Source organism: Schistocerca serialis, unplaced genomic scaffold (genome assembly GCF_023864345.2).
Source record: "Schistocerca serialis cubense isolate TAMUIC-IGC-003099 unplaced genomic scaffold, iqSchSeri2.2 HiC_scaffold_1420, whole genome shotgun sequence".
In the NCBI taxonomy this organism is placed as follows: Eukaryota; Metazoa; Arthropoda; class Insecta; order Orthoptera; family Acrididae; genus Schistocerca; species Schistocerca serialis.
In genome coordinates, this window is record NW_026047648.1 from 1,818,997 (window position 1) to 1,843,042 (window position 24,046).

Below are 24,046 nucleotides of genomic sequence, written 5' to 3' on the forward strand. Positions count from 1 at the left end.
ACGTTACATTTATACTTGAAGGATGTTACTGGTCATAGACGTATATTGTTCAGTAATACATTGGTAAGTACTGATAATCTTAACAATTCATAGTGTTCTTAACAAAACATGGCGTTGTACTTCACTTAAGGGGACACAGTGGCGAGGGAACTCCCATAAGGAATCAATGCTAAAACGAGCAAACGTCAGGTACACTTTCTGAAGTAACTAATGGAGATAAAGACCTGAAACTTTTGTACAGCTGAAACATCATTCTCAAATCACATAAAAAATGGTTAATGTATTTTATATATTTCATGAGTAATCATTTTTTTGTTCTATAAGACAAAAAATTAACTTTTCTAAACACCTCGGAGCTTGTAAATCTGTTCTTGTTATCACTACTGGTCTATTTTTTTATCTAATTAATCATCGTTGTATTAACAAGAGATACTGTAAGTGTGATGTCTGTAGCATTCATAGTTTTTTGAGAAATGTGTACCAGAAGGTCAAAAAATGTAGTTTTGAGAAAAATGGTATTAAAGTTTTACATGCAAGAAAGTAATGTACATTGTCATACAGACGCACTTTTAAAACATTCCAGGGCTATACTGTGGCTCAGCCTCTTGATCTTTATCTTCTTTTCTTTGATCTTCTGGCTATCCTGTCCTCCTTGGTAGCACTTCCTGCAGAAATATCAGCATAGCGGATACAGTCCACGTCAATCTTTTTCAGTCCCCTTTCAGTATTGATACCATCCTTTGTTCCCAAGAGTCTTAATACATCAGTCTTCTTTGACACACCAGCATTGAAGCACATCACTGCATCATGAACACCAAATTTTAGTGTTTCTTTTCTAGCAAAAACAGTTTTTGGTAGCCTTGTCCAAATGACAGAATTCAAACTTTCATTTGGGTTTTGAGTTTTTCCATGGAGACACTTTTTCAAGAGCTCTTGTTAGCTAAGGTCTCTGAAAATGGGTTTCACAGCTAGCAGGATTTTTTCTGGAATTGAATGTTTGTGCTTGTAGCTGGAAGATGCAGCTGGGTTGTCAAATTTGCACCAGCTGGCAGGTCCCCGTGGGCAAAGGTTATGTTGTGGTTCCTCATCTGTTGAAATTTTATGAAAGAATATAGCCCAGATGGCTCTCCTCATTGCTTCTACATTGTTGCAGTTATTTCTAATGGCCATACCATAAGAAGTCTGGATCCTGTCTATTTCAGCCTTTGTCAGGCCCACTTTACCACCTAACTTTTTTTTCCTTACATATCTTTAGAAGTCGTGATCCCATTCTTTTCTGTACATGTCCTATACATTCCAGTTTATTAATTTTGACTCTAGGCCCATAAGGTTTATCTTCTACCACTTTCTGATAAGCCTTACTGTCCCCGTCCCCAAGGTAGTCTGTATAGAGGATACCTCTTCATTGCACAGACCTTTTGAAAATGTTAGCAACACCAGCCACTTCCGTGCCTCCACTAGAATTGTCATAGACCTTTTTGCACACATGTTGTATAGTGGGATTTTTGCTACAGATGTCACAGAACTTAGTAATAATTTCAATATCCAGAACCTTCCCAGTATCAAAAGAAGTTGCTGACACAATACCATTTAGGGATGTATGCCCACGTTTCTGGCAACTGCCATCAAAACCGGCAGAAATTTGCCTCGGGTCAGATTTCGTATCATTCAACTGAACTGCTTCTTTGGCTGCTTTCAGCATTGTGGATTCACTTACCTCAGCTACAACTGCACCAATAGTCTTGTTGTAAACATCAAACTTTCTTGGAGGTGCAGGAAAGAACAGCACCTGCACAAAGGACAGCACCTGCACTTCGCCCTTTTCCAATAGACCTGAGTGCATACACTAATCTTATACTGTTTTCATAGAATCTGCTTCTTGTTACGTGGGATGACATTCTATTGGCAGTATGGCTACATTCCAAACATGTCAAAACCAAATTACAAACAATTTCCTTGGTTTTCACCACATCTTCGTGCAAAGTAACATTTCCACCACAGTTTTTACAATTTGTGTGTTTTTCGATAAGTTCACGTAATAACCTCGTGTAGATCAGAATGTTTGTGTCGGTAACAACAGAAACACTGTTCACTCCACATATTGCATTGTCAGGCATTTGAGGCACTTGGAAAACCGGCAGCACCTAGAAGCTTCTTGCTTGAAGCACGGACTCTCGCACTGAGTTCACTTTCCATATTTTCTGCCCTCTGTTCAAAACTAGCAGTTTGGAGGTTTATTTTTACGTATTTATTTCCACGAAACTTGGGCTTGTATCCAAACTTCCTCATTCTACCCATTGTGTTATAACGTTTCACAAAATCATTACATTTGTATCACCAAAACGTAAACAACTAGGATGAAGAAACTGACAAACGATAGTCGACAAAGCAGACAGGCTGGCAACATCAGAATAACAGTTCTCTCGTGCAACCCAAATAAAGAGTATTTATACCCGTGGAACATAAATGATTGTTGTACTATAGTCAATGCTGACTACTGCGCAAGACACAGCAAAAATGGACCTAGTGCAAGTTACCGTGCTTCACGAACAAATTAATAACTCCGAATCTAATAATCAGATTTGTATGAAACAAACGGCATTTTGTAGACAAATAATTGGAGCATAGATTAAGACTAAAAAAAAAATTCGATTTTTTTAGCCTGTTCTCAACTGTCCCCTAAGCATGTACTCGGATGGTTTACCCTCGACTGCAAGACATCTGTAATCGATGTTCAAGAGTATGGGTAACAGATGACAGGTCAGTGGACGATACGGCGGAGCAAGCTGTGACAATTAGGCGGCGCGTCATCTGGCGTTGTTGGGGCTTCGTGGTAGACCGCATCTTTCAGTGTTCCACACAAAAAGAAATAAAATGGAGTCAAATCAGGGGAACTGGCAGGCCATTGTACTCAGTATTCCGTCCAATCCAGCGGTCAGGAAATGTCTCATTTAATATTAGACTTGCAACAAGTGAGGAGTGAGCGGGACAGCCATCACGTCGGAACCACATACACACGCGCTCCTCGAGCGGCATCTCCTCTAGCAGAACGGGTAGAATGTTCCTAAGAAAGTCTCCATACTTATTTCAGTTCCTTACTCCTGTAATGAAATAAGGTCGTACGGTGTAATTTCCTCACATGCTGCACCACACGTCGACGCGCCACGGCCTTTGGTGCTGTAGCTGACGCAGCCAGTGTGGGTTCTCAGCTGCCTAGTAGTGCACGTTACGTAAATTTACATTCCCGTGATTAGTGAACGTCGCTTCGTCGTTGAAGAGCACACGTCCGAACAACGTATTATCATCTCGCAGGTGTCGCAGAGCAAACCGACAAAATTCCATACGACATTCGAAATCGCGTCCTTAGAGTGCCTGATGGAGTGAAAGGTGATACGGGTGGAACTTACACCGGTGCAGAATGCACGCGACACTCGCCTGGCTGACCCCACATTCCACGGCAGTACGTCTCGTGCCGCAATGAGGATCGATAAACGTCGTGGCCAGAACAGCCTCTTCGTGGTCTCTGTCGGTTGCAGTCTTCTCCCTCCTCCTCTGTTTGCTGTTAGAGCTGCCTTTTCGCACTAGTGTAGTAATGGTTCTTGCAGTGGCCCGGCGAGTAGGACACTATCAGGATACGTATCCCTGTACCGTCGTAAGGTTTCGAAAGAATTTGTACGACATTCGCCATACAGAAGTAACGTGTGTAACTTCTCCTGGTTTGTGTACATATCTGGACGTAATGTTCCAGCAGCAACTACGTCTGGATAAGAGACGCATGTCCTACTGCTTCAGCATCGCACGACCTACTAGTTGTGACGCGGCCTGCTTTCCGGGTTGCGCGAGGCGTGTTTACAGTCTGCAGCTGCTTCCGACCGCCTCGACCTTCAATTGTACAATATTTCCCAGCGTCTTTGAATCACAATAGTAACGTGCGTTACATCACTATAAGTGTCTTTTCCAGAGCGTTCGAATGATTGCAAAAAATGTATAGCGTCCCATTTAAAAAACATGTACTTGCCTCATTATCTCAGTCAATATAAATGATGTGATTATTGTGCATGTACCAATGTATGTGCCCCATAGTCCGCTATGATTCGCCGAAAACTGCATGCCGATATGTGTGCGTGCGCGTGCACACACACACACACACACACACACACACACACACACACACACACACACACACACACACACACACACACCTGTCCTTTTTTTCCCGCTAAGGTAAGTTTTTCCACTCCCAGGATTGGAATGACTCCTTATCCTCTCCCTTAAAACCTACATCGTTTTGTCTTCCCCTCTCCTTCCCTCTTTCCTGATGAAGAAACCGTGGGTTGCGAAAGCTTGGTATTTGTGTGTGTGTGTGTGTGTGTGTGTGTGTGTGTGTGTGTGTGTGTGTGTGTGTGTTTTTATTGTGTCTATCTATCAGCGCTTTCCCGTTTGGTAAGTCACATCTTTTTTAAAGTTTCACTATATCATCAAGACAGAAAAATTGGCATGGAGTGTTTCCTTAGACAATATCCATGCATGCTGACAGTGCTGATTGTGGATCATGTCAGATGTGAGATTTACATTAGTAGAATATGGATGGAAGAAAACTCAAAAATTGTCACAAACTGTTACTTTGAGAAGTGTTTGAGAGATGTGCTACTTAAAAGGAGATAGGAAAGTAGAATTTTATGCTAATGTGATTTTTGCTTCAACCAACTGTGAAATTACTGCCATCGGCTGTGGGCAGCTGGCCACCCTGTGTCGCAAGCCTTCCGTTCTCCGGGCTCCCTGGGGGGGCCCGGGAGTTCGGTTCGACGGCGGCGACCGGCAGGTGCGAGGAGCAGTGCCGTGAGCCCGGCACTGCAAACTCTGCCGCGTCCTCCTGTGTCAAACCCGAGACAGACTTTCCTTCACGAGCCTCCTTAAAGAGAGGGAGCTCGCACTTGTCTGCAGCTGCCAGAAGTTTCGCCCATTTCCTGTGCCCTCCGGGACCTCGGCCGTGTACACACGACGGAGGAGGTGGTGCCTGACGGCAACCTATGTGTCCAGTATGTGGTCACAGTCACTGGCAGATTCTGCTGTGTTGTGCTGCAGCGCCAGGAGTCCGAACACGGGGCTCCCAACTGCCGGTATTATAGAGTGCCTTCATCTTGCCATCTCCGGCAACTGTTTGAGGCTCAGAGCACGAAACCACTGAATTTCAGGTCGAAAATGGTCATATTAAATCAAATATGCAGTAAGGAAATGAAAATTACCATATATTACTTTTGTCATACATGTGCATACTACTTAAGGGATGGCTTCAAATGAAGAAAATACACAATGCATAAAAAAGACAATATATCCAAGATGGACTCGACATAATTATGGAAAGGAATTAAAAAAAGTCTTACCTGTAACAAAAAACTACATCGGGATCTATGAAGGGCTTTTCCATACCACAATGTTGTTGTTGTTGTTGTTGTTGTTGTTGTCTTCAGTCCAGAGACTGGTTTGATGCAGCTCTCCATGCTACTCTATCCTGTGCAAGCTTCATCTGCCAGTACCTACTGCAGCCTACATCCTTCTGAATCTGCTTAGTGTATTCATCTCTTGGTCTCCCTCTACGATTTTTACCCTCCACGCTGCCCTCCAGCACTAAATTGGTGATCCGTTGATGCCTCGGAACACGTCCTACCAACCGATCCCTTCTTCTGGTCAAGTTGTGCCACAAATTCCTCTTCTCCCCAATTCTATTCAATACCTCCTCATTAGTTACGTTATCTTCTCTGTCCTTGTTGTGGTAGGCTCGGATGTGGCTCGCGAATCCGAATTTCGCTTTGAATATCCTGTTGCATGAAACACAGTGAAGTTGACCAGCACAGTTGTAAGTATACGTGTAGACAGGCTCGAGCTGAGATTTTCGGAGCTCTTTTAGCATCCAGGTTGATTAGACGCTTTTGCTCGAATTGTTCGATGCTCTTATGTACAGTCGATCGCCACTCCGATCGGCGCAGTGCTAGCTCCTCCCAACGGTTGCTCGGAATGCCACAGGCTGCGAGGTGGCGTTTAATGGTGTCTTTATATCGCAGGTGTTGACCACCTTTCCTCCTCTTCCCGCACGAGAGCTGCGAGTAGAACACGGCTTTAGGTAGCCTACTGTCACCCGTGCGTACTACGTGACCACTCCATCTCAGTTGGTGTTTCATTATTAGAGCTTCAATACCAGCCAGTTTCACGCGGCGCAAAATCTCCGTGTTTGGGACACGGTCTTCCCATTTGATGCGCAGAATTGATCTCGGACATTGAAGATGAAATTTATCTAGCTTCTTAATGTCAGCTTTGTAACAGCACCAGGTTTCCGAGGCATAGAGTAAGGTGGATAATACTACTGCTTTGTAGACTGCAATGTTTGTTTGTAGTTTGAGATCGTGTGATTTCCATACTCGGTCATTAAGCTTACCGAAGGCTGAGGCTGCGCTGGCTATACGCGCTGCGATTTCCGTTGTCAGGCTGTTGTCACTTCTAATTTGGCTTCCCAGGTATTTGAAATTTGACACATTTTGCAAGGGTTTGTTATTTATCTCAATACTGGAGTCATCTGCGTTAAGACCTCTGTGCCTGTTTGAGAACTTGCGTCTTAGTGATGCTAATGGCTAAGCCAAATCTTCTGCAGGAGGCATTTAGCAGATTTATATAAGTCTGAAGAGTTTCACAAGAATTAGCCATCATGCATACATCATCCGCGTAGAGAATCTCTGAGATGGATAGTTTGGTTATGCGACTTTTTGTTCTGAAGCGAGAGATGTTGAAGACACTTTAGTCTGTCCTTGTGTCGAGACTAATTTGATTACTACAGGCTTTGGTCACGTCTCTCATAACAACTGCGAAGTAAAGTGAGAAGAGTGTGGGAGCCAGAACACAGCCTTGTTTTACACCACATGTCACGGGAAACTGTTCTGGGACCTTGTCCTCATGGCGGATTTTTGTACTGTATTGGTGAACACACATCAGATTCTTCAAAATTTGGAGCTTTGTAAGTTTCTGCAATAATACTTAGAGGCTTGTGTTTCCATTTTGTATAGTATTTAGCTGTCACCATTAGGTTGTCTCTCAGATTATCTAACTCTGGGTTGTTTCCATTGCATAAAATGTTTGTCAGTACTCACCACATGTTTGTCTTCTTCAGATGTGGTGTGTCATATATATATATATATATATATATATATATATCATTCTTATCTACTTTGCCTACTCCAAAACATTTTGCTTTTACTTATTTTGTAAATAAAACAGCCTTCTCTTGCTGCAAATTATTTTTCCCAGACACGGTTCGCCATTTTCTTGCTCTAAGGCATCTTCAGGGAGATCTATAACCATACAGTTTCATTATTTGTAGATTATCAAACTATTATATTCCCCTCCTTTTATGTAAACAAGTAATTACTTAGTTTGCTGTGATTTGTTTTTCCTCTCATCTGTTCTGGAGGTCCCATTAACCCTTTATTTCTGAAACAAAAGCACAATTTTGTATTCTGAACTTTTTCACACTGTTCACTATTTTGCGTTTTGTGGGACATGGCTTTTAATAACTGATACATAATCGTCATCCCTCAAACTGTCAGAAACTTTGCCATTTTCAGTTATGTCTAGAAACTCTTAATATCTAACTAACTAATAGACTTTAGGTTAATTTAAACACTTTGCTGGAATCAGTAAAATTTAGGCTTTCTTTCGGATGCAGTCTTATAGCTGAATTCTATCTATTAGCTCACTCGAATTTTACTTAATATGTATTGCACAATATACGTCATTGTTCATAACTTTTAATAGGATGCATTTCCAATAAAACTAATTAGCTCATTACTTTCAGAATAGTCATTAGAATGTACTGAAATAAGATTTTACTAGGGGAATTTTATTTAAACTATTTCTGAATTCTGTGCCTAAAGGCTGAAGGCCACAGAATCTGTAGTCAGAATGAAAAAAATAAGTAAATAAATAAACGTTCATAGCTTAACTAAGTTACTGAAGGAGTGTAAAACCAAAACAGGATAGCAGTGGGCAACCCTGCTTCGTTACACGTGGAGGGCATCCCTGGGCCAGAAAGACAGAAGTCAGAAGATGAGAGATCCGGGCAGTAGGGTGAATGGAGGAAGCCCACTGAAGTTTCAAGAGTGGCTCTCGGGTGTGCAGGATCCTCGCATCGTCACTGAGAAAGAGAGGTTCGTTCGCATTTTTTGTGGCGATAGACACGCTGAGGTTGTTGTTCCTTCAATTTCCTGAGGGTAGCGCAATATATTACGTAGTTCGTTGTAGTGCCACGAGGGAGGATATCAAACGGAATATAACGCCTTCAGTTTCCTAGAAGGCCGTCACCATAACTTTACTGGCTGTGGGTGCTGCTCTGAACTTTTTCTCTGGAGGACAGGTCGTGTGGCACCACTGTGTGGATTGCCTTTTCGTGTCCGGTCGAAAGTGGTGAACTCATGTTTCATTGCCTGTGATGACGGTAGACAAAAAAGTCACATTCAGACCTGTAACGTACGAGCAGCTCCGTACAGGAGGTCCTCTCTAGTTCCGTACAAAGGGTCCTTCTTTGCTCTTTACAGTCTTCTGTTAGACGGCTAGTAACCCACTGGGCACACTCCTCAGAGTACCCCGCCTGGTGGATGAGTGTGTCGGCACTACCAGTGAAGACGTCCAGTTGCGCACCGAGGTGTTCGATAGTGATCTGTCGATCTCCTCGAATGAACGTCCGCACGTTCAGACACTGCAGGAGTCACTGATGTGTGTGGCTGGCCGGCACACGGGAGACGGGACGTTTCCGTGGCCTCGTCGCGACGACGACAGACGCCTCGCCCGACGACTCGCCGTGTGCCTCTGCTCGTTGCCGGGTCTGCGTAGACGTTCCCCGAGTGCATGTGAATATCTGCGATCCTCTGGTTTTCACCGAAAGTGACTCGGTGACAGATCTCTGCTTGGAGCACGCCTCCATTACGGACGCCATTTTGAAGGCTGTGTTTAGTGCCACCACCTATCGGATCTTCGTGCAACTACGGGGACTGAAGTGGGAATATTCCACAGTTTCCCGTAACAGTCGGCACTTTTTCAACTGAAATTGGCCGAGAAAAACATGTGTTGCGTTACTTACTAAATGCCCCTTGGATAAAATACAGGTGTGCCTAATGGATTAATACAAGATACTAAAGTAGTTACGAAAATACACCGCTTCTCCACAGTATCAGTAATATATATTAAAACACTTTTAGGCCATGAAAATTAGTTATCCTAAAGATTCTACTTTACAAATAGTTTTTCAAATATAATTTTTCATGAAATAATCAGAATAATATTATGTTTCAAAAATGCGTTTAGCTTTTTCATAAAGGTATCTATAGTTCGTAAAAACTAAGTGTACACTGTCATTAAATGATGTATTTATTTTGTAACAACTAAGTACTCCCTGTCATTTACTCGTGGCATATTTCGAAATTATTAAATTTTCCTAACTATATAAGCATCTTTTGTTTATATTGTGTTTCAGAAGTTTGTAATCATAACAATGTAAGTTCATTTAGATTTATCTGTACTCCTAAAAGCAGAAACTGCTTTATTTATGTTTTCACTAAAAAGTTTGTTGACACTTTTGGAATGAACATGGTTTAACTTTTGAGTTTTGTGTCAAAAACAACACTTCAGTAGACACTTCTTGTGAGCTTTTTCTAATACTGCTAATAAACTGCGCATTTTGTGTTAATTTCCCCATATGGACCTTCATAGAAAACATCTCTTCAATTCTAGGAGATGAACAATGTAAGTTTTTATTGTTGTAATAAATCAGCATGTGCAATACACCTTGTGCAATGGTAGTGTGAAGGATTTTCACTTTGTTATTTAAGAGCCAAAGAAAATACAACAACCCTGAATCGTGGACAGCACGTATACAATCATTTGTTACATTGTTATTCATCAAACTTTTATTTAACGTTGACACTGTCCAAGCAGGACAGGTGTGTACTGAAATAGCAGTGACAAATGCTAGAAGAGTACAATATTAAAATACCAAACTCCAAGAATGATTTTTACGTAAAACTGGAAAGACTGACATTACAAGTATGATCAAACAGTGCCAGTTCAGTGTCCAGCGGACATGTGACAAAGCAATCTGAGATCTTTTTATTTCCTTTCTTGTTTTCCCATCTGCCTCCTTAAATTCATTTTTGACTAATTACTATTGATAGTGTATGGTCGATAAGGCCTTAGCCACGTGTAAAGGCAAACTACTGATATATATAAGAATAATCTTCGTTGATCCATTATGGATCGTGGGACAACAGCTGACGTGAACTTCTTGGTAAAATAATTTACCAACAGCAGTGTGTATTGTACAAACTTATTTTATTTTATGAACTTGTATGTGCTACCAGTTTCGGCATTATATTGATGCCATCTTCAGGCCCCACTAGTCAGTCGTAAAATCGCTATACACGGAAGGAGCCATGTAACTGGATCTGTGAATAAATTTGTCCTGCAACAGCTCTTGATGGCCATGCAACAGTCTGTGTCGCATGGCCACCAAGAGCTGTTGCAGGACAAATTGATTCACAGATCCAGTTACATGGCTCCTTCCGTGTATAGCGATTTTACGACTATGACGAGTGGGGCCTGAAGATGGCATCAATATAATACCAAAACTGGTAGCACATACAAGTTCATAAAATTTCTACAATACGTACAGCTGTTGGTAAATTATTGCATCAAGGAGTATATCAGAATAATCTGCATTTTCGGAAAAGAGAAAGGTTGGCCCTCGGTCTAAAGAAATATAGCACCAGATCTAATTTTGTGCTTAGTTTTGCATATGTTATCAATTCCCTAATTTATTTTGACCATTTAATACCTTTTGTTATAGGGTGAAATCAGTAATTGTTCCTTGACTTAGACTATGTTGTCGACTTATAAACAAATATAAATTCTATACTAAGAGCCAGTCATGACAAAACTCTACCATCTGGTGAGCACAATGTATGAGACAGGCGAAATACCCTCAAACTTCAAGAAGAATATAATATAATTCCAATCCCAAAGAAAGCAGGTGTTGACAGATGTGACAATTACCGAACTATCAGTTTAATAAGTCACAGCTGCAAAATACTAACGCGAATTCTTTACAGACAAATGGAAAAACTGGTAGAAGCCGACCTCGGGGAAGATCAGTTTGGATTCCGTAGAAATGTTGGAACACGTGAGGCAATACTGACCTTATGACTTATCTTGGAAGAAAGATTAAGAAAAGGCAAACCTACGTTTCTAGCATTTGTAGACTTAGAGAAAGCTTTTGACAATGTTGACTGGAATACTCTTTCAAATTCTGAAGATGGCAGGGGTAAAATACAGGGAGCGAAAGGCTATTTACAATTTGTACAGAAACCAGATGGCAGTTATAAGAGTCGAGGGGCATGAAAGGGAAGCAGTGGTTGGGAAAGGAGGTTGTAGCCTCTCCCCGATGTTATTCAATCTGTATATTGAGCAAGCAGTAAAGGAAACAAAAGAAAAATTCGGAGTAGGTATTAAAATTCACGGAGAAGAAGTAAAAACTTTGAGGTTCGCCGATGACACTGTAATTCTGTCAGAGACAGCAAAGGACTTGGAAGAGCAGTTGAACGGAATGGACAGTGTCTTGAAAGGAGGATATAAGATGAACATCAACAAAAGCAAAACGATGATAATGGAATGTAGTCATATTAAGTCGGGTGATGCTGAGGGAATTAGATTAGGAAATGAGACACTTAAAGTAGTAAAGGAGTTTTGCTATTTAGGGAGCAAAGTAACTGATGATGGTCGAAGTAGGGAGGATATAAAATGTAGACTGGCAATGGCAAGGAAAGCGTTTCTCAAGAAGAGAAATTTGTTAACATTGAGTATAGATTTAGGTGTCAGGAAGTCGTCTCTGAAAGTATTTGTATGGAGTGTAGCCATGTATGGAAGTGAGACATGGACGATAACTAGTTTGGATAAGAAGAGAATAGAAGCTTTCGAAATGTGGTGCTACAGAAGAATGCTGAAGATTAGATGGGTAGATCACATAAGTAATGATGAAGTAGTGAACAGAATTGGGAAGAAGAGGAGTTTGTGGCACACTTTGACTAGAAAAAGGGATCGGTTGGTAGGACATATTGTGAGACATCAAGGGATCACAAATTTAGCATTGGAGGGCAGCGTGGAGGGTAAAAATCATAGAGGGAGACCAAGAGATGAATACACTAAGCAGATTCAGAAGGAGGTAGGTTGCAGTAGGTACTGGGAGATGAAGCAGCTTGCACAGGATAGAGTAGCATGGAGAGCTGCATCAAACCAGTCTCAGGACTGAAGACCACAACAACAACTAATTATAAAACATTTGGAAGACAAACCACTGGCATTCCTAAAGTATTTTTTTGGCTCCATTTGAAAACCTGCTATCAAAGCCAGCCCTTATTTATTTCCAAAATAATTACCAGGTTTGTCAAAAGTATTGCTTGTATAACTATATCTGTTAATTTCATTATTTAAACAATGAAGTAGGGCTAGTAGAAGAAACTGTTAAAAAGAAAGAATTTAGATATATTCAGTTAATTGAATGAGTTATGTTTGAATTGTAATTTCTGTAACCTAAACATCGAACACTGTGTAGCTTCAGCTCCTATTATTGTGAGGATATATTAAGGCCCAATTTTTGGTCCAGAGACAGTAGGTCCACAGCCTCTTAGAATATTGGACAAAATGACTGAGTATTTTTAGGTGCTAATGTTAGAAATGGCATTTTTGTTTGTCTACCTCGGGGTATAGTGCTGCTGCCTCCATTACACAGAATGTCACTCACGTGCAAATTATCCCTTTAACTGTTTTACTGAACAAAACAATCTACAGAGATACTATGGTTCCACAGAGTTGTTACTGTTTTTGATTACATTGCATAGCCTATACAGAGTTGTCAGTTAAAAATCTTATTTTAGCTCTAATAACTACAGAATTATGCATCAAGTTTTGTGTGTCTGTGGAAATACATATTTATAAAAAATAGTTGTCATATGAACAAGAAAGAGTGACCTTTTTTCCTCCCTAAGGTAAGTCTTTCCACTCCTGGGATTGGAATGACTCCTTACCCTCTCCCTTAAAACCCACATCCTTTCGTCTTTCCCTCTCCTTCCCTCTTTCCTGATAAAGCAACCTTGGGTTGCAAAAGCTTGAAATTTGTGTTTGTGTGTTTTTTTTATTGTCTCTATCAACATACCAACAAAATCTAGAGCTGCAGTAAAAACAATTATGACTGATGCCGACCACCTTTGTATCCTGTCACATATGTCAGAAGTAAGTTTGGTGGAGAGTGATTGGAACAATATTTCCTGTCACACTAATGGCATGTCACATTCGTGTTCCCACAGCTCGTAGAGTCTCTCAGTGGAGCTGACGAGAATATTGAGAACTCCAGTCGACTGTTCCGAGTGTTCACATAAGCTAATAAATGCAGCTGTGCCTCGATGTACAAAAGGAAAGAGCGTGTGTGGACCGAAGTTCCAGCATTAAAAAGCTGCAGCAGCCAGTCACATAACTGACACTAAACATCAGTGTGTGAATGGCCGGTCGCTCTGTAAGGTTTCAGTGTGAGCTAGTACTGCCGACCCAAAGCCCGGAACAAATGACGCTGTGACTTCTCTTTGAAGTCGCTCCCTACTCACCTAGCTTGTCGGTTAGAACTGGTACACATTCCACGGCATACGACCAGTAAGATTGTAATTGGTCTTCAAAAAATAAAATGTTGGAGCAAATTAATCATGTTAAACATAAGGTGCTACATCACATAGGAATACATCCACAATGTTAATGAAATATTAAATTAATTTCCATATGTGGAACAACTGTTAAAAAAATTTCAGAAGGAAACGGGGAACCAGCTGCAGATATACAGAAAGAAAGCAGGAGATCCCGGGTTCGAGTCCCGGTCGGGGCACACATTTTCAGCTGTCCACATCGAGGTATATCAACAACACCTGTTGGCAGCTGAGGGTTTCAGTTAGTCATCATTTATCCCAGGGAAAAGCTGCACGGTCATCTGCAGTGTCTGTTCTTTCAAGAACAGTTACTGTCTTCATATATATATAGTTTTGTGAACAGTCGGAACGACACAAAATTGGAAACTGCCAAAACACTGTAATTCATAACTTAATTGAAACTTCACCAGTGTTCAGCAATATTTTTCATTATTTAACAGAGGTGCTCATCAGATCCAACTACACCAATTTTATTAGGCTGACCAGAGATCCTGCTGCCCCGAGAAAATCATTTGGGATACAATTGTCCTGGTTTTTAACTGAGAAACAAAATGAGTGCAATAATTTATTTCTCACTTAAGCACTCGTGAAAACTAGTTTCCTACTAGTAGAACATTATAGAAATGTATATTTTCACAATATATAGGCCTACCACATTTAACTAGTCTTATGCCTGAAGACAGAGTAAGAGATGCTCAAAACAAGTGGGTTCTACCTACCCTCATCTCTAACTTACTGATCGTCCACTTTATGATCTTCAAAAACAAGCAAACTCAAAGGAGATCACTTAAACCATTTGTGCTAATGGAACTGCAGCCATATGGAAGTTAATATTGAGTGATGCAGTGTGTGTTAGCAGTGCTTTTCGAATATCATTTAGCACGTCCGCAGGCTCGACTCGACCGTCCGCAGTCAAACGATACGTTAAATTTTTTGTAAGAAGTACATAAGGTAAACATAACCGTAGTACTGAAGTTACGTATAAACCCAAGTGTCCCGGATTTCTCTTAGAAAACTGATTATCCTAAATGTTACTGGAGATGGAAAATGCACTAACAGCACTGCAGCAGTACCGAGCCTCGGCTACAGAAGCGAGGCACGAGTGGTGGCGACACAGGCGGGACGTCCCGGGCAGTGCCGGTCCACCCGTGTGGCTGTCCAGGAATAAATAACCAAAATGAAGGAACACGTACACCGTGTGGGTAGACAGAGGTCCCAGCAAATGCTCAAAATTATAAATGCCCTGGGAGAAGTGTTGGGGAGTCATACCACCCCGAGTGCAGTAGAAGACAATTTGCCTAATACGTGAAACAAACTAGAGCAATCACCACCACCGATACGTCACCTGCCAGTGCCACCCGAGCAGCACGCAGCGGCCACAGCCGACCTACGGCATCGGTGGCTCCCCGCAGTCCAAACGTCGGCACTTGTCGTACAGGAAAATACCCCGTGTGTAAGTATAGTACGTATGGCTGCTCTGATCTCTACTTGATGTGAGACAGTAGACTAATCTGCGTTGTGGGGTGGATGCGATATTTTTTATATTCCAATTTTAAGTTGCGTGTTGGTTTTGGCACGTGTGCAGAGCAGCAAATAGTGACACCTTTCCATTAACTATAATTAACTTTTCAATTCCTAAAAATTTTGTCAGACCGTTTAAAGAAATTGTGAGACAAGTCTCGTCCAGTGTCCATCCTTCCACAATTTCGAATTTAAGCCAATAATAACTTGCAAGGAGTTTTATGATACCTTTAAAACCATTACAATTACACATGCAGTTCTTGACACAAGGAATAACTGTACATTATTGAAATATTCATAAATATAATAAAATGTCTGATGCAGCTTTCCACAATCTTTTGATTTTAAAGCTTTTATTGCATTTCTGTCTCCAGTAATATTGATGTACTTGAGCCCCAATAGTACCTCTGTAAAATAATGAGAAATGCAGAGAAAGTTCTATTCGACAATGGTCAAGTTGCAGTTTAAGGTATGAATTACTGCACATTTCTGTAGTTATGAACTTTGTTACTTTGCTCTTTTTGGCAATTGTGAACAAATCCAAACCTTTTTGCAGCAGTATATATTGTTTTAACAACATTTTATTTAACAGTTATACAATCTTTTGTAAGTTAAACTTTTCATAATAGAACTTTTGTTGAATAACTTCTACTTGTGACCAATGTTGGCTAAGTGCCGAAACTACGTACTCGTTCATTTTGTCGAGCAACTACCTTTAAATGAATATTATGAGCAAAGTATCACTAACAGGTAAGAAACTGAAAATGTCTATTAGCCATGAATGGAAATCACTAAGACAGGATTGTCATTTCATGTCTCACATGAAAACTGGCTCACAGTAATGGTGTTGCAGTTGTAAGACTCTGTCATCATACAAATGACTAGGATGGGAATTTAGTATTTTTTTGTACTGATGTAAGTGTGCAAACTTGTTACTCTGATTATTAATGACTTTAGATGTTAAAGTTTCAGAAATAGTTTAAGATTTATTCCACAAGTCTACACAGAAGGTCCAGGTGAGAGATGAGGTAGGAGCTCTTGTGAACAAAGATTAGTCAACGAACGGAGAGACTCTGCAGTCTACAGGGTGGGCCTTAACACTGTAGCTGGAAGCTCTTCCAGGAGAGCTGAGTAACAGTGCCGACTGTGTAGCGAGCTCATCTGCAGCATTCAGCATTCCTTCTAAGCCCATAATGTTTTAACTGAAACCTTTATTCATTAATAAAATAAGTAGTTGATACAATTTGTCTCTCACCAGCCACTTCAGGATTTACTAGACTCCATCCCCTTAACAATTCATTTCCATTCAATTAACACAACAGAAAGACTATTGCTCAGTTAATAACTCTTCATGACCTATCTCTATTGAGATGATGATGTTCTTGTTGTCTTCAGTCATGAGACTGGTTTGATGCAGCTCTCCATGCTACGCTATCCTGTGCAAGCTGCTTCATCTCCCAGTACTTACTGCAACCTACATCCTTCTGAATCTGCTTAGTGTATTCATCTCTTGGTCTCCCTCTACGATTTTTACCCTCCAAGCTCCCTCCAATGCTAAATTTGTGATCCCTTGATGCTTCAGAACATGTCCTACCAACCGATCCCTTCTTCTGGTTAAGTTGTGCCACAAATTCCTCTTCTCCCCAATTCTATTCAGTACCCCCTGATTAGTTATGTGATCTACCCATCTAATCTTCAGCATTCTTCTGTAGCACCACATTTCAAAAGCTTCTATTCTCTTCTTGTCCAAACTATTTATCGTCCATGTTCCACTTCCATACATGGCTACACTCCATACAAATACTTTCAGAAACGACTTCCTGACACTTAAATCTATACTCGATGTTAACAAATTTCTCTTCTTCAGAAACGCTTTCCTTGCCATTGCCAGTCTACATTTTGTATCCTCTCTACTTCGACCATCGTTAGTTATTTTGCCCCCCAAATAGCAAAACTCCTTTACTACTTCAAGTGTCTCATTTCCTAATCTAATTCCGTCAGCATCACTCGACTTAATTCGACTACATTCCATTATCCTCATTTTGTTTTTGTTGATGTTCATCTTATATCCTCCTTTCAAGGCACTGTCCATTCCGTTCAACTGCTCTTCCAAGTCCTTTGCTGTCTCTGACAGAATTACAATGTCATCGGCAAACCTCAACATTTTTGTTTCTTTTCCATGGACTTTAATACCTACACCGAATTTTTCTTTTGTTTCCTTTACTGCTTGCTCAATATACAGATTAAATAACATCGGGGAGAGGCTACAACCCTGTCTCACTCCCTTCCCAACCACTGCTTCTCTTTCGTGGCCCTCGACTCGTACAACTGCCATCTGGTTTCTGTACAAATTGTAAATAGCCTTTCGCTCCCTGTGTTTTACCCCTGCCACCTTCAGAATTTGAAAGAGAGTATTCCAGTCAACATTGTCAAAAGCTTTCTCTAATGCTAGAAATGTAGGTTTGCCTTTCCTCAATCTATTTTCTAAGATAAGTCGTAGGGTCAGTATTGCCTCACGTGTTCCAACATTTCTGCGGAATCCAAACAGATCTTCGCCGAGTTCTGCTTCTACCAGTTTTTCCATTCGACTGTAAAGAATTCGCGTTAGTATTTTGCAGCCGTGACTTATTAAACTGTTAGTTCAGTAATGTTCACATCTGTCAGCACCTGCTTTCTTTGGGATTGGAATTATTATATTCTTCTTGAAGTCTGAGGGTATTTCGCCTGTCTCTTACATCTTGCTCACCAGATGGTAGAGTTTTGTCGGGACTGGCTCTCCCAAGGCCGTCAGTAGTTCCAATGGAATGTTGTCTACTCCCGGGGCCTTGTTTCGACTCAGGTCTTTCAGTGCTCTGTCAAACTCTTCATGCAGTATCGTATCTCCCATTTCATCTTCATCTACATCCTCTTCCATTTCCATAATATTGTCCTCAAGTACTTAGCCCTTGTATAGACCCTCTATATACTCCTTCCACCCTTCTGCTTTCCCTTCTTTGCCTAGAACTGGGTTTCCATCTGAGCTTTTGATATTCATACAAGTGGCTCTCTTTTCTCCAAAGGTCTCTTTAATTTTCCTGTATGCAGTATCTATCTTACCCCTAGTGAGACAAGCCTCTACATCCTTACATTTGTCCTCTAGCCATGCCTGCTTAGCCATTTTGCACTTCCTGTCGATCTCATTTTTGAGACGTTTGTATTGCTTTTTGCTTGCTTCATTTACTGCATTTTTATATTTTCTCCTTTCATCAATTAAATTCAATATTTCTTCTGTTACCCAAGGATTTCTACTAGCCCTCGTCTTTTTACTTACTTGATCCTCTGCTGCCTTCACTACTTCATCCCTCAGAGCTACCCATTCTTCTTCTACTGTATTTCTTTCTCCCATTCTTATCAATTGTTCTCTTATGCTCTCCCTGAAACTCTGTACAAACTCTGGTTTAGTCAGTTTATCCAGGTCCCATCTCCTTAAATTCCCACCTCTTTGCAGTTTCTTCAGTTTTAATCTGCAGTTCATAACCAATATATTGTGGTCAGAGTCCACATCTGCCCCTGGAAATGTCTTACAATTTAATACCTGGTTCCTAAATCTCTGTCTTACCATTATATAATCTATCTGATACCTTCTAGTATCTCCAGGATTCTTCCATGTATACAACCTTTTTTTATGATTTTTGAACCAAGTGTTAGCTATGATTAAATTATGCTCTGTGCAAAATTCTACAAGGCGGCTTCCTCTTACATTTCTCTCCTCCAACCCATAATCATCCACTATGTTTCCTTCTCTCCCTTTTCCTACACTCGAATTCCAGTCGCCCATGACTATTAAATTTTCGTCTCCTTTGACTACCTGAATAATTTTTTTTATCTCATCATACATTTCATCAATTTCTTCATCATCTGCAGAGCTAGTTGGCATATAAACTTGTACTACTGTAGTAGGTGTGGGCTTCATGTCTATCTTGGCCACAATAATGCGTTCACTATGCTGTTTGTAGTAGCTTACCCGCACTGCTATTTTTTTTATTCATTATTAAACCTACTCCTGCATTACCCCTATTTGATTTTGTATTTATAACCCTGTGTTCACCTGATTGAGAAAACACAAAAACTCCCAGTTCCATACACGGATGTCTCCCAATACGTAATACCAAAGAATAACCAGCACACAGTGTATATTAGAGTTATGAGTCAATTGTTGGCAACCAGTTGCACACTGCCAATATATTTTATTAGCTCAGTTAATAGTCCAGGGAAGAAAATGTGTACCATACACTGATGCAGATGTTTAAGATTTTTCTGCAATCTGATAGAATCCTACAGGTAACTACTCAGGGCATAGTAATGGTGTGGGACAGGGAAATGGAAATAAAAGTTCAGTGGAGAGTGGTTACGGAGAGAACTATTTACAAGTTACAGTAGTATAACTTCTGATTCAAAGCATACCAAAAGACCACTAATTTGTGGGAATGACACTCCATAGAGATAATCTGAAAGCAGCCAAGACTAAAAAGGACAATCCTCTGACTATTTCTATGCTGGACTGTAACTGGTTTCCTTTTCTGCATTGGGTACTAATAGTGTTAATGGGGTACATTGAGAGAGTTCACAGAAGAACAGCACGTTTTGTATTATCACAAAATAGGGGAGCGTGTCACAGACATTACACAGGATTTGGGATGGACACTGTAAAAACAAGGCATTTTTTGTTGCAGCAGTATCTTCTCACAAAATTTCAATCACCAGCTTTCTTCTTGTCCGAAAACGAAAATATTTTGTCGCAAACCTACACAGGAAGAAACTATCACAATAAAATAAGCAAACTTAGAACTCGCATAGAAAGATAGGCGTTAATTTTTTCTGTGCACTGTTGGAGAGCGGAGTAAGTTAAGTGTCATTTGCAGAGCACCCGTGTAGATACAGATTTATAAGATACAAGCATTGCATTATTTATGTAGTTTAAATACTCACATTTAACATCCAAATAAATGTTTATTTTCCAAAACTGAAGATTTGAAAAAGCGCCACTAATTGCTCCAATCAAACAAGAGTAAAGAGATTTGGCGCAGTGCTTAATCTGAAGGCCACTCCCATTTGTAAGACCTATATTTATGCATGTGCGGCATTTGTTCCACATTCACATCTCTTTCTGAATTCCTACCAAATTACTAAATTTAGAAATTTATGGCTGTAGAGGTATCAAACAATTACATTCTTTTGCCATATCTAAATGAGTGGTGACTATTCTTAGCTTGAACATTTTTTACTTCTACTGCTTCGTTTCATGTGTGTTACTGCTCTGTGATAAATCCACAAGGTTTAAACATCAGCAGTTTGTTGTCGGTCTTGTGTCGATGTGGCTTACAGAAGTAGAATTGTCAATACTGTCCGGCTGTTTAAACCGTTCATTCCCATGAAGCCTTAAGTGACAACAGTCTCGAAGCAATAGACATAATGACCCGAGTCAGACAACTCACCGTTTCAATAATATTCACGTTGTGTGCAGTTAGTAAGCAAGTGGAGCTTCCACAAATGTATCTGTCCCAATAAATACTCAAGTACTTGTTGTTGTTGTGGTCTTCAGTCCTGAGACTGGTTTGATGCAGCTCTCCATGCTACTCTATCCTGTGCAAGCTTCATCATCTCCCAGTACTTACTGCAACCTACATCCTTCTGAATCTGCTTAGTGTATTCATATCTTGGTCTCCCTCTACGATTTTTACCCTCCAAGCTCCCTCCAATGCTAAATTTGTGATCCCTTGATGCTTCAGAACATGTCCTACCAACCGATCCCTTCTTCTGGTTAAGTTGTGCCACAAATTCCTCTTCTCCCCAATTCTATTCAGTACCCCCTGATTAGTTATGTGATCTACCCATCTAATCTTCAGCATTCTTCTGTAGCACCACATTTCGAAAGCTTCTATTCTCTTCTTGTCTAAACTATTTATCGTCTACGTTTCACTTCCATATATGGCTACACTCCGTACAAACACTTTCAGAAACGACTTCCTGACACTTGAATCTATACTCGATGTTAACTAATTTCTCTTCTTCAGAAACGCTTTCTTTGCGATAGCCAGAGCCAGTCTACATTTTATATCGTCTTTACTTTGACCATCATCAGTTATTTTGCTCCCCAAAAACCAAAACTCAGTTACTACCTTAAGTGACTAATTTCTTAATCTTAATTCCTTCAGCATCACCAGATTTAATTCCACTAAATTCCATTATCCTCGTTTTGCTTTTGTTGATGTTCATCTTATACCCTCCTTTCAAGACACTGTCCATTCTGTTCAACTGCTCTTCCAAGTCCTTTGCTGTCTCTGACAGAATTACAAAGTCATCAGCAAACCTCAAAGTTTTTATTTCTCTTCCATGGATTTTAATACCTACTCCGAATTTTTCTTTTGTTTCCTTTACTGCTTGCTCAATATACAGATTGAATAACATCGGGGAGAGGCTACAACCCTGTCTCACTCCCTTCCCAACCACTGCTTCCCTTTCCTACCCGTCGACTGATATAACTGCCATCTGCTTTCTGTACAAATTGTAAATAGCCTTTCGCTCCCTGTATTTTGCCCCTGCCACCTGTAGGATTTGAAAGAGAGTATTCCAGTCAACATTGTCAAATGCTGTCTCTAAGCCTACAAATGCTAGAAATGTAGGTTTGCCTTTCCTTAATCATTCTTCTAAGATAAGCCGTAAGGTCAGTATTGCCTCACGTGTTCCAACATTTCTACGGAATCCAAACTGATCTTCCCCGAGGTCGGCTTCTACCAGCTTTTCCATTCGTCTGTAAAGTCCTTGAGGGAAAAAATTGTTTGCCCCCAAAAGACTCAGTTGCACAGATTCTCCCATTAGGAAATGGACACACCTGCCCTGCCAGTGTGGCAAGTGAAGAAACCGCTACCCGGTGCCACCGTATTTCACATCTCGACGGCATGTCGTGCCCGCTGTATCTCTGCTTTGACAACTGCCAGCACTGGCTACAAATATGACACTGCAGTTCCTTTTCTAACCTGTACACCACACTCTCAGCACCAGTCTCCCCATCTTACACGCGAAGCTGGCTTGACCCTCAAACCGATACATCGGTCTCTCGTACCCGTCACTCGTTGCGAACATCGACTGTCTCTGCACTGCGAGAAACGAAAATCTTTCAGAGTCTTCATTTTAATGTGTGCCATATGTAAAGTAACATTCAACAATTAGCTCAACTTTGTCATTTTAGTGATAAAGTATATTGCTCGGAAGGCAGTGTGAAATATTGTGCCTATTAACGTTTTGCTTTCAGTTGTTTTCTTTCGGATTTTCTTATTTTATAGCATTGTATTATGTGCAAGAAACTTATTTTTGGCTATAGCACGGAGTGACTTTCTAAGACAAATAAGACTTCTTCAGTTTATCCAAATTTTGAAGCTCAGGTGCAAATCTGTTACGATGTAGGTGAAGTGGAACACTGGAATGATGACATTTTTGACAATTCCGATTTTGTGGTGGCTGATGGTCACCACGAAACACAGGGATACTAACAGAGAAAAGGGTTTGTTGGTAAAAGGGGCTGTTGTGACCTGAAACTTCGTGGCAGATTAACACAGGTTGTCGGTCCAGTGCTAACTCGGAACCACTATCAATATCAGAAACAAAACCACCACCATCAGCTGATTCAGCGCAGCCGTCACCAGTGGCAGAAAAACCAGCGTCGACTGAAGCGAGACAGTCCTCATCAACAGCAACAGTAGGCATAGTCACAACATTAGCTGACAATGCACCATCGGTCATGGCAGAACCACTGCCACCACCACCACCAGCAGCAGCAGATGAATCAGCATCATCACTAACCCCAGTAACAAGACCAAATACTAACAGGGTGAGTAAACGGAAAACAGTGCTTCCCTCCCATCTAAAAAATTTTTTAGTGGTAGGTCGAAGGGGGAGGAAGATCTCGAGGTAAACAGACTCGGGCACAGATTAGACAATTTTAATGTCCTTCACTGGAATGTACAGTGTTTATCTGACAAGCTGGAAGTAGTGGAAGGTGTCATAGAGACTTATCACTTAGACGCAGTCTGCCTCGTAGAACACTGGTTAAAGCGGGATGAAATAGATCTATACTGCCCTGAGGGCTACACCCTAGCTGACAAATATTGTAGAGCTAATAGAAATCATGGTGGGTGTGTTATATTTCTAAAAAAAGGGATTAAATATGAACCGATAGCAAAAGTTGAAGCCTTCTCTCTAGAAATGTTATGTGAAATTGCAGCTGTTAGGTTAACAGATTTAAATTTAATAGTTGTAGCTTTGAACTCAAATAAGACTGGAGGCAATTCAACAGACGATTTTGTTAACAAGTTAGTGTCTTTATGTGAGACAGTCTGTAAGTGTAAGTGTAGGATACTAATCTGTGGAGATTTCAATTTGAATTTTCAGTTGTCCACTATCTATAACTCATATGTAAATAATTTATTAAATTCTTTTGGTCTTTATATTACAACCACTGAAATAACAAGGCCACATTGTAAAGGTACCGGTACCTGTATTGACAATATAGTTGTATCAAATGAGTTAATGCATCTCCAGTCAGAGGTAATTAAGGTCGACTGATTGATTGATTGAAATCAATCGATCGACCTTTGCCTGATGTGGTAAAGGGCTGTACTGACTGAGCCAACTGGCAGCTCCTGACCTGTGCTCCTCACAGATTTACTTCCGCCAGCATCTCGTCTCCTACCTTCCCAACTTCC